Source organism: Homarus americanus, unplaced genomic scaffold (genome assembly GCF_018991925.1).
Source record: "Homarus americanus isolate GMGI-L3 unplaced genomic scaffold, GMGI_Hamer_2.0 scaffold55640, whole genome shotgun sequence".
NCBI lineage: Eukaryota > Metazoa > Arthropoda > Malacostraca > Decapoda > Nephropidae > Homarus > Homarus americanus.
The window spans coordinates 4,280,123-4,291,808 of NW_024713650.1; positions in this window are offsets into that span (position 1 = coordinate 4,280,123).

An 11,686-nucleotide genomic window follows, 5' to 3' on the forward strand; every position below is an offset into this window, starting at 1 on the left:
GCAACCCTGGCTGGCTCTCTTGAGAGGGCAGTCCAAAAGATGTTGAAGTCTTTAAACTGCTAGGGGAACATGTGAGCACCGGGGTGGAGGAGACTGCAGTGGGAGCGGGTAAACAAAGTGAAAGATACAGGGAAATAGTGTTAGGAATGATGACAAAACTAAATTAGACAGGGAGTTAAAACCTAAACGCGGTAAAGGGAGGACTCAGAACACGACTAACTTATATGTCTACTACGCAAACAGTAGAAGTATGAGAAACAAAATGGATGATATTAGGGCCTTGGTATGTACCGAAAAAATCGATATAATAGCATTCACTGAAACATGGATCAACCTAGACTCACGTGAGTTACCTGCAGGTTACAAATTATTCCATACCGATAGGCAGATTAGGAAAGGAGGCGGAGTAGCAATCTATGTCAGGGATAATTTGAAGTGTGAAATAAATAAGGAAATAAAAACTTCAAACTTAGGTTGGATGCTTATATGAGCAATAGGGGTTGGGTGTAAACGGGACTGCCCAGTATGGGTCGCTGCAGTTTCCTCCATTCTTATGTTCTTATGTGTCCGGGACCTGTTGTTTGGTAGATAAAGAGAGAGAGAGAGAGAGAGAGAGAGAGAGAGAGAGAGAGAGATGTAATATATTATGATAGAATCTTATAGAGTCATTTTTAAAGCATTATTTTTATAGTATTTGTATGATTTAGTTGTAGTTAACCACTGAAGGAGAGTATTAATGTGTGTGTGTGTGGTCAGCCTGCTCGTCTTGCAGTGGGCGGACCCGGGTTCATCCCGGGCAGGGTGAAATTATGGGCAAGTTTCTTTACGCCATTTGCCTCTGTCTATCCAGATTGGGGACCTGGATGTTAATCGATATGCAGATCGTGTTCCGGGGTAATAGTTAGCCAGTGCAGTTGACGAGTTGTCCGGTCTTCTCGGACTATTCCTTGACACTGGGTCATGCAACTCGTTAACTTAGGTGGCCCTTGGTCTGATAAAACCTCCTTATAACGGACTTTTTCTCTCCATCTAACAGGTCCATTAGGTCAGGTCAGGTCAGGTCAGGTTAGGTTAGATCAGGTCAGGTCATCATTTATTAACAGTAGATATTCTGGAAGTATGTGACATTTTCAGAATAGACATAATGGAAGTAAACATAACAGCCATACCCTCATGGTAGCGGCGAAGGCTGTTATCTCAAGACAGATAAGCTGATAACAATGATCTTCTTTCTGTATCAAGAATTAAACTGATTCTTTGTCTTATAGTCTTATTAGCTGCTGTTGTCTACTCCACAGCGTGAATATTGAATAGAGGAAAAAGTTAAGGTATTTATTGGGGAACTTTGAAGGTTGTTCATAAAATTGACTTAGAAAAATATTGACTTAGAAAAATATTAAAAATTGTTGATAAAAAATTGACTTCGAAAATATTTAAGAATTGTTGATAAAAATTTGACTTAGAAAAATACTGACCTCGAAAAACATTGACTTAGATAATATTTAAAATTGTTGATAAAAATTTACTTAGAAAAGTCAGTTGAATTTTACGCCCCCAATCTCAAGTTATCTTATAAAAATTGGATAACTCAATTCACTGAGGCTTTGCGCTATATATTATAATACAGTGAGGCATTCTATAAGAACATAAGAACATAAGAATGGAGGAAACTGCAAGGGCCTATTACCATACTGGGCAGTCCCATTTACACCCAACCCCTATTGCTCATATAAGCATCCAACCTATGTTTGAAGATATTCAGCGTATTCGAGTTGATGATCATATTTGGTAACTTGTTCCATTCATCCACTACTCTGTTTCCAAACCAGTGTTTACCTATTTCGCGCCTAAATCTAAATTTGTCTAATTTAAAATCATTGTTACGAGTTCGCTCCTGGTTGGATAGTTTGAGTACCTTTGTAATGTCCCCTTTGTTTAGCCATGACTTCCACTTATACACCTCAGGTCGCCCGCTCTACGCTCTCGAGGAGTGCAAATTAAGATGCTTTAACCTGTCTATACTCAAGGTTCCTAATGCCCGGGATTAGTCTTGTCATTCTCCTCTGAGTTCTTTTCCAAGGATTCTATATCCATTCTGTAATACGGTGACCAGAACTGAATGCGTAATCCAAGTGAGGTCTCACAAGCGCAAGATACAGTTTTAGATGACCTCGCTAGTCCTGTAACTAACACTCCTTTGTATGAACCCAAGTACTTTATTAGCCTTGTTACAGAAAAAGCACATTGTTTACTTGGCTTAAGGTTCCTACTTATCATTACTCCTAAATCTTCGCAGTCGGATTTCTATGGCATCGTTGTTCATCTGGTATCTGGTTTCTGTTTACATCTCCTATACTGAGTACTACATTTGTCCACGTTGAATTTCATCTGCCATTTTTCAGACCATTCAAGAAATTGTTTACATCTTCCTGTAGTTTTGCGGAGTCCTCGCCAGATTTAATACACGTCCTATTTTAGTCATCAGCAAATTTTCTTATGTTGCTGTCTATGCCGATATCTATGTCGTTTATGTATATAATAAATAATAATGGTCCAAGTACTGAGCCCTGGGGAACTCCACTAGTGACGTTGTCCAATGGGACTTAGTGCCGAATGCTCACTCGCTGTTTCCTGTCCTGTAACCACGCCCTAATCCATTTAAGGATATTACCTTGATGCCATGTGCTTTTACCTTTCTAATTAGTCTTCGGGGACTCTGTCGAAGGCTTTACAAGTCGAGATATACCACATCATAATTGTGCCCTCGTCAACCGATCGAAAACTGATGAAAAGAATGTTAATAGATTAGTTAGACATGAACGCGGGCTTAGAAGCCATGTTGGGAATCGTTGATCAATTTGTGCTTCTCCAGGTGGTTTCGAATAGAGTTTGAAATGATTGATTCAAGTAATTTGCCTACTATTGATGTTAGACTGATTGCGGTAGTTAGAGGATAGTGATCTATCCCCTTCTTGAAAATCGGTATTACATTCGCTATCCTCCAGGATTCTGGTACTACACCTGTATTTAAGGACATGTTAAACAACTTTATGGGCATACTAAGCTCTTCCTACTCATCGACCAGGTGACTTATTAGGCTTTAGTTTGTCTATTTGCTTACTAACATTGTTACTAGTCACTACTATCTCGCTTAATTTGTTTTCTTCACTATCTCTGACTAGAGTCGGTGCCCCGGTCTCATGTTTATATTTTCGGTGGTGAAAACTGTTGAAAAATATTTATTCAAATTATTGCTCATTTCTCTGTCGTTGTCATGAGCTCGCCGGTATCTGACCGTATTGGTCCAATCTTTTCGTGTTTTAGTTTGATACATTTGATAGAATCCTTTGGGGTTTGTCTTCGCCTCCTTGCTATCCTTACCTCATTATTCCTCTTGGCTTTCCTTATCTCGTTAACCCTACCGCCAATATCTTATAATAATCCTGGAGGTAAATTTCGCCATGATTTATCCTTCTACCTATAGCCTTCCTTTGGCCAATGATGTTCTTTAAATAATATTTTATCCATTTAGGGTCATTGTTGTCTGATCTGAGTTTTTTGTATGGTATGTTCTGCCTTTGTGCATTAAATAACTCCTTATTTAAATTGTTAATGGAACTCGGCTATCTCAGATCTCGTTATCAGGTCGGTGTCATCTGTCAGTGAATGCTATTATGTCGATTTTTTCGGTACATACCAAGGCCCTAATATCATCCATTTTGTTTCTCATACTTCTACTGTTTGCGTAGTAGACATTTAAGTTAGTCGTGTCCTGAGTCCTCCCTTTACCGCGTTTAGGTTTAAACTCCCTGTCTGCTTTAGTTTTGTCATCATTCCTAACACTATTTCCCTGTAATCTTTCACTTTGTTTACCTGCTCCCACTGCAGTCTCCTTCACCCCCGTGCCCTCATGTTCCCCTAGCAGTTTAAAGACTTCGATATCTTTGAACTGCCCCTCCAGGAACCCAGCCAGGGTTGCCACCTCGAGACAGGTGCACCCCATCCCTAGCATAAAGGTCCTTCTGCCATAAAGTTGTCCCAGTTGTCAATGAATGGGACTGATATTGACTGCATTATCCGTCAAGACGGCCGTTGACACCAACTGCCCTTTACAACCATTCATTGCCAACTCTCCCTCTGGGCAGGACCCACATATGATAGGGATCCTCTTAGTCCTAATACGATCTATAGCTGTCTTGAACTTAAAAGCCTCATTCACCGGCCAATATCGTTGCCTCCTGCAGAGGCAGATAATGGGTTTGTTCCCAATACCAGGCAAGATATTGTCCATCCTGTCAACTATATCCCCACCCCAGCCCCTGGCACACACCCTCATCATATTTTTATTTTTTTACCACAAAGGCTCTGTCCATGTACCTTACCTGTGAGTCACCAACAATTAAAGTTTTTATACCTTCCTTGTCAGCCCTGTCCCTGCCTGTACTAACGTCCAATTCGTCTATCAAGGGACTGAACGAGTTGGTACACTTAGCTGTTGTTGTCGTTGTTGTATCCTTGGTGTGTTTCTTAACCACCAGCTTGGTAGTCCCTCTCCTCACAACCTTCCATTCGTCCTTCACCGTTTTCCCTGTCTTGTTTTTTCCTTCATCTTTGATATCTCTTCCTTTAATTTCAAGTTTTCTTGCTCTAATTTCAGGTTTTTTTCCTTGGTATTCTGTAACTCGGTCCACAGAAGGGCATAACCCCGTTTACAAGTAGCACTAGCCATATCCGGTAATTATCCCCGAGAGCGTAGCTAAGCTGCCGTGACCTTTCCCCTAGTGAGGTCAGAACGAATCTGGAGAGGGAAGACCGTTATATCAAGGGTACATTAACGGACCTTCGATATAATGGGCTTTCCTCGCAATATCGTCCGTTAAATCTAGGACACAATTTTTTATAGTATTTCGCTATTTATCTATCTATCTCTATCTATCTATCTATCTATTTATCTATCTATCTATCTATCTGTCTATTTGTCTGTCTGTCTGTCTGTTTATTTATTTACTAACTTATTTATTTAGGGTAGGGTAGGTTGGTTAGGTTAGGTTAGGTTAGGTTAAGTTAAGTTAAGTGTTGCAATACACCTGCGTAATTTTGGTTAGGAATAATTTTTTTCTATTCGTCATTGGTAGAGTAATTTGTGAGTGCTTGTACTGACTGTTTCTTGTGTGAGCGGGAAGTGTGTGTGTGTGTGTGTGTGTGTGTGTGTGTGTGTGTGTGTGTGCGTGTGTGAGCGGGAAGCATGTGTGTGCGTGTGAAGCAACGAACACGGAAATAATGTGTGTGTTAGTGGGTCTCTTCCCGTAACACGTATTGACACCAGGTATTTGTGAAGTGTCCAGAGAATGTTGACCGTGGCTGTACACCTTTATATCAACGAAGGAACATGTAATTATTTTTTATATTAATTAACTTTTATTTATTTTATTTATTTACTTATTATTTTTTTAAAGAGTTTATAAGGTTGATTTTACCATGAAGATTTGACCTAGAACTAACCCTTATGGGGGTCCTTGGCAACACTGTTTATAATCTCACCCTCGACTTTTTCCTTGGCACCGCTGATTACAACTCGTCCTCGACATTGGCAACACTGCTCACAACTCGCCATTCGACCTTGGCACCACTGCTCACAACTCAAACTAGACCTTGGCACCACAAACAGGACCGTGTAACAACCATGCGCAGTACAAAACAACAACAACAACAACAACAACAACAACAACAACAACAACAACAACAACAACAACAACAACAATCATCTCTAGAAACAATGTTGTGGTTGTGGTGAATAGGTTATGACCTCAGTGTTGTTAGCATGTTATGTTGTGATTATTGACTTAGGTGTTACTGATAACTTGTGGTGGGTGATTACGGGGATATAGATAAAGTTCTTATAATATCCGAGCAGGATAGGACTCGGAGCAACGGATTCAAGTTGGATAAGTTTAGGTTTAGGAGGGAGATAGGAAGGAACTGGTTCACAAATAGGGTGGTGGACGAGTGGAACAAGCTTAGCAACTTTGTAGTAAGTGCTGGAACTCTGGAGAGTTTCAAAAGGAGGCTAGATAGATTCATGGATGATAGAGAGTGGTAGTAACTCTCGACAGGAGCTGCCATGCACAGGTTAACCAGCCTGTTGCAGACTCCTTATTTTATTATGTTCTTATGTACGGTGGAGTCACTTAACGGTAACGATTAGTAGGTGTGTGTGTGTGTGTGTGTGTGTGTAAGGGTCAATTCAGTGGTTTAAAAATGAAAAAAAAACTGAATTTTGGTCTTTAATCAATAAATCCCTCTATCTATCTCTAACCAAACCTAACCCGACTCTGAGTATCGATATGTCAGTCGCTTGGTCCCCGTCGTGTTGTCAATACCGTGGTTGGCAGCTCCTGTAAACACACACTGTTGCCTGACATTGATGAAAGTTTGCCAGAGTTCGTAGATTGGGAGGTGACACGTGAGATAGAGATGCATAGATGAAGATAAATAGGGAAGAGAGATAAGAAATAATGAAATGAAGACAGGGGTTAAGAGGAGAGAGAGAGAGAGAGAGGTAATGAGTAAGGTGACAGGTATGTGTAACACGAAGGGATTGGGTAAGAGGTACACACACACACACTTGTCAACCACCGGCGAGACGTGCCCTGAAGGCGCTCCCAGTTTGAGCAGCCAGCCCGAGTCTGTTTGCCCCCTGCCTGCTATATCCCGACGCCCTCCTGCCTTACTACCGGGATTTATTCAGCAAAAAATTTAAGTGATCAGTGTGTTTCTATAGTGAACTCAAGGAAAAGCACAAACACACAGCAGTGTAATACAGGTGTGGCTGGATCTGACCTGACCTGACCTGACCCTAACCTGAAGGATGGAGCACCTGCATTGCCGCAAGCCACGTGGACACAAACCTGCCCAACCGCATCCAGCCCTTTCAATAAACCGTTAATTATTATTATTATTATTATTATTATTATTATTATTACATATATTATTATTATTATTATTATTATTATTATATATTATTATTATTATTATTATTATTATTATAATACACAATAAGGTTCCATTGTCCCTTCTCCATCATTACGTAATCCCAGGACGAGGTGAATACATAACATGATCCATGGTGTTTTAGACCGGGATTATGCGGTTCAGTTCTGGTGCCCTTATTATAGAATGGATATCAATTCACTAGAGTCGGTGCAGCGAAGAATGACGAAAATGATTCCGGGACTTAGAAACCTTCCATATCAGGATAGGTTAAAGAAACTAAACTTGCATTCCCTAGAAAGACGAAGAGTACGGGGAGATATGATAGAAGTATTTAAGTGGGTGAAAGGAATCAATAAAGGTGATATAGATAGTTCTTATAATATCCGACAGGATAGGACTCGGAACAACGGATTTAAGTTGATAAGTTTAGGTTTAGGAGGGAGATAGGAAGGAACTAGTTCACAAAATAGGGTAGTGGACGAGTGAATGCTTAGCAACTTTGTAGTAAGTAAGAAACGCTGGAAAGTCATAAAAGGAGGCTAGATAGATTCATGGATGATAGAGAGTGGTAGTAATCTTCCGAGGAGCTGCGCACAGGTCAACCAGCCTATTGCAGACCTTATTTCTTGTTCTTATTTGGTGGTTGGTAACACCCATTAGCCCCAGCCATTACGTCACTTTTTACAGCCTTGGTCACACCTGGAGGAGGAAGGTAACAAGACTTCACGTCCTTTGCATTTCTAACACATTGTAGTGAAGTTTTGAGATGTTAGGTAAGTTCTTTTCTTTCTAATAATAATAATAATAATAATAATAATAATAATAATAATAATGATAATGATGATGAGGATAATAATAATAATCATTGATATTTTGGCAATTTTATAAAGGCTAGCTGACACAGACACACACACACACACACACACACACACACACACACACACACACACACACACACACACACACACACAACCATCCACACTCAACACACCACACACACACACACACACACACACACACACACACACACAGGTGGTATATCGACAGTAATAAATTATAATCGGTGAGTTAGCACAAAGAAGAAAGACAATCGCTCTGCATTAACGCCTATCGCAGTGTGTGTGTGTGTGTGTGTGTGTGTGTGTGTGTGTGTGTAAGATTATTAGCGTCTCCCTCATACATTTGCCTCATAGTTAGATTTTTCTCTATTAGGACACAAGGTTCATGTTAAGATTAAAGTTTTACATATTATTATTATTATTATTATTATTATTATTATTATTATTATTACACAAACACGCACTACAACAACAACAACAACAATATAATTACACGAAGCTTACAACAGAGAGCCTAGGGTCAGTTTGTAACAAAGTATCTGATTGGCTGTGATTGACACACGGACAAATCACAACAGTTCTTTAGTGCTTTAATCTATCGTATTTACATTATGATGAAGTTTAAGCGATTGCAACAAAAAACGCCTTGATCATCAGTAGTAAATTTTCCGCACTAGAGAACCAAAAATTATACCTCCTTCTGTGGTGTAGTTATGTTAGAGTGTGTGTTTTGTAAAGGGACTGAGGCGGGAGAGAGAGAGAAGAGAGAGAGAGAGAGAGAGAGAGAGAGAGAGAGAGAGAAACAAAGAGATACAGAGGAAAGAAAGAGATACAAAGGAAAGAAAGAAAGAAAGAAAAGAAAGAAAGGAGAGACAAGAGGAAAGAAATATACACAAAGAGAGTAAAACAGAGTGAAAGAAAGGAGGGAGGGTAAAAGAAAGAGAGAGAGAGAGAGAGAGAGAGATTGACAAGGGCCAAGCACACCGGGAATAAACTACAAAATATTGCTCTTACAGTGTTGTTGTTGTAAACTTATATAAGCAGCTGCTGTATTGTACCATTCTTGAAGACTCTTTGACTGTGAGGGTTTAGTTAGTGGCAGGGGTGTGGAGTGGGTAGGTGGTGCAGGGGGGAGGGTTAGGTTAGGTGGTGCAGGGGTGTGGGGTGGCAGGGTTAGGTGCAGGGGTGTGGGAGGTTAGGTAGGGGTGTGGGTGGGTTAGGTTAGTGGGCAGGGGTGGAGGGTTAGGTTAGTGGCAGGGTGTGGGAGTGGTTAGGGTTAGTGGCAGGGGTGTGGGGTGGGGTTAGGGTTAGTGGTGCAGGGGTGTGGGATGTTAGGTTAGTGGGTGCAGGTGTGGGGTGGGTTAGGTTAGTGCAGGGTGTGGGGTGGCAGGTTAGTGGTGCAGGGGTGTGGGTTAGTGGGTAAGGTAGGTGGGGTGGGTTAGGTTAGTGGTGCAGTGGGGTGGGGTTAGGGTTAGTGGTGCAGGGTGGGGTGGGGTTAGGTTAGGTGCAGGGGTGGAGGGCAGGTTAGTGGCAGGGGTGGGTGGGTTAGGTTAGTGGTGCAGGGGTGTGTGGGTTAGGTTAGTGGTGCAGGTGGGGTGGGTTAGGTTAGTGGTGCAGGGGTGTGTGTTAGGTTAGTGGTGCAGGGGTGGAGTGGTTAGGTTAGTGTTGCAGGGGTGTGGAGTGGTTAGGTTAGTGGTGCAGGGGTGTGGAGTGGTTAGGTTAGTGGCAGGTGTGTGTTAGTTAGTGGTGCAGGTGTGGAGTGGTTAAGCTGCCTCCAGTCTTGTGTTTCATCTCACACACTCTCGACACTGGCAAGCTGTAGAAGACTTAACATTATTATTATTATTATTATTATTATTATTATTAATTTTTTTTTTTTTTTTTTATGATTTATTTTTCATGTACAGTAAAACCTAATATAACAGATACCTTCATTGAGACGAACTTCTCTCCATATAATACGTTAGATTGGGGTTTCATATATACGAACACTCGATATAACAGAATTTTTCTATAATCTGTTTAATAAGAGATTTTACATATAACGGAACCCTTGATATAACGGACATAAGAGAGAGAGAGAGAGGAGAGAGAGAGGAGAAAGAAAAAGAAAGAAAGAAAGAGAGAGAGAGAGAGAGAGAGAGAGAGAGAGAGAGAGAGAGAGAGAGAGAGAGATTACGTGCCTCAACCAGAAACTCTCTTGACCTTGTATGTGTAAAACAGGTCAGGCTGCCTGGAGACAGTACTCACCCTCAGACAGCACACTTACCCTGGGTGACCACCCTGGTTGTACTCACCCTGGGACAGCACTCACCCCTGGGACAGTATCACCCCTTGACAGCACTTCCACCCTGGGACAGCATTTCACCCTTAAACAGCATCACCATGGGACAGTACTCACCCCTGGGACAGTCATCACCCCTGACAGTACTCACCCTTGGGACAGTACTCACCCCTTGGACAGTACTCACCCCTGACAGTACCTCCACCCCTGACAGCACTACCCTGGCACAGCACTCACCCCTGGGACAGTACTCAACCCTGGGACAGCATCACCCCTGACAGTACTTGCCCCTTGGACAGCACTCACCCTTGACAGCACTCACCCCTGGGTCAGTACTCCACCCCTGGGACAGTACTACCCCTTGGACAGTACTTTCACCCTGACAGTACTCACCCCTTGGACAGTACTCACCCTGACAGCACTCACCCCTGGGTCAGCACTCACCCTGGGACAGCACTCACCCCTGGGACAGTACTCACCCTGGGACAGTACCACCCCTTGACAGCACTCACCCTGGCCGTACTCACCCCTGGGTCAGTACTCACCCCTGGGACAGTACTCACCCCTGGGTCAGTACTCACCCCTGGGACAGTACTCACCCCTGGGACAGTACACTGTAGCCCTGGGGACACACATACACCAATCCCCACGGATGAACAATATAACACCTGTGTTGTTGACGTCGGTTGAACACAGAGACCGGGGCCAACAATGGATTATTTTTCTCGTTCTCCCTACGACGTTTGGACGCAGTGTGGGCAGACTTCCCGGTGATGCAGGGTGACTGTCAATCAATCAACAAAAAGCTGTGGTCCTCTGATACTTACCTAACATACAGTGAGATAACAACTCTCTCTCTCTCTCTCTCTCTCTCTCTCTCTCTCTCTCTCTCTCTCTCTCTTTTATTCTGCCCCTCTCTGTCTGTCTGTGTCTCTTATTATGTGTAGTAATTACTGTTACCATCTTCCGGAGGCAATAACACAGTGCAATTTGTAGCAGTCGTCTTGGTATTGTGCCCTGAGTTCCCTGTGTGTGTGTGTGTGTGTGTGTGTGTGTGTATGTGTGTGTGTGTGTTATACGGGAAACTATAAATACCAAAACACCATCAAGGTTTTATTTACATTCATAACCAAACACCAAAACAGTAAACCACCTCCCTACCCACCCACCCTTCCCTCCCACCACCCACCCACCCTAACCCACCCACCCACCTCATTAACGTTATCAACACCTTATAAACAACAACATTGATTGAGAACTTTATTAAAATTCACCTCGGTATCACACATAAATACGTGTCGCGTTATGGGTACGTTTGGTTACTGTCGTGTTGTGGGCATTGGTCTGTGTGCAGCGTCCAAGGTCACTGGTGGAGTCGGCAGGATAGAGAGTACATCACACAGCGTACCTCGGCTAGCTTGTTAGTGCTGACTGGTGGAGGCGGGGAAAAGGGGAACGAATTTGTACTCTTGTCTCGTGGGTGGGGGAGGGAGGGTGTGGGGGTGTGTGTCAACCGGTATACTGTATACTGTGTTCCCAAGGAGTCGAGAATCATACCGAGGTGGTCCAC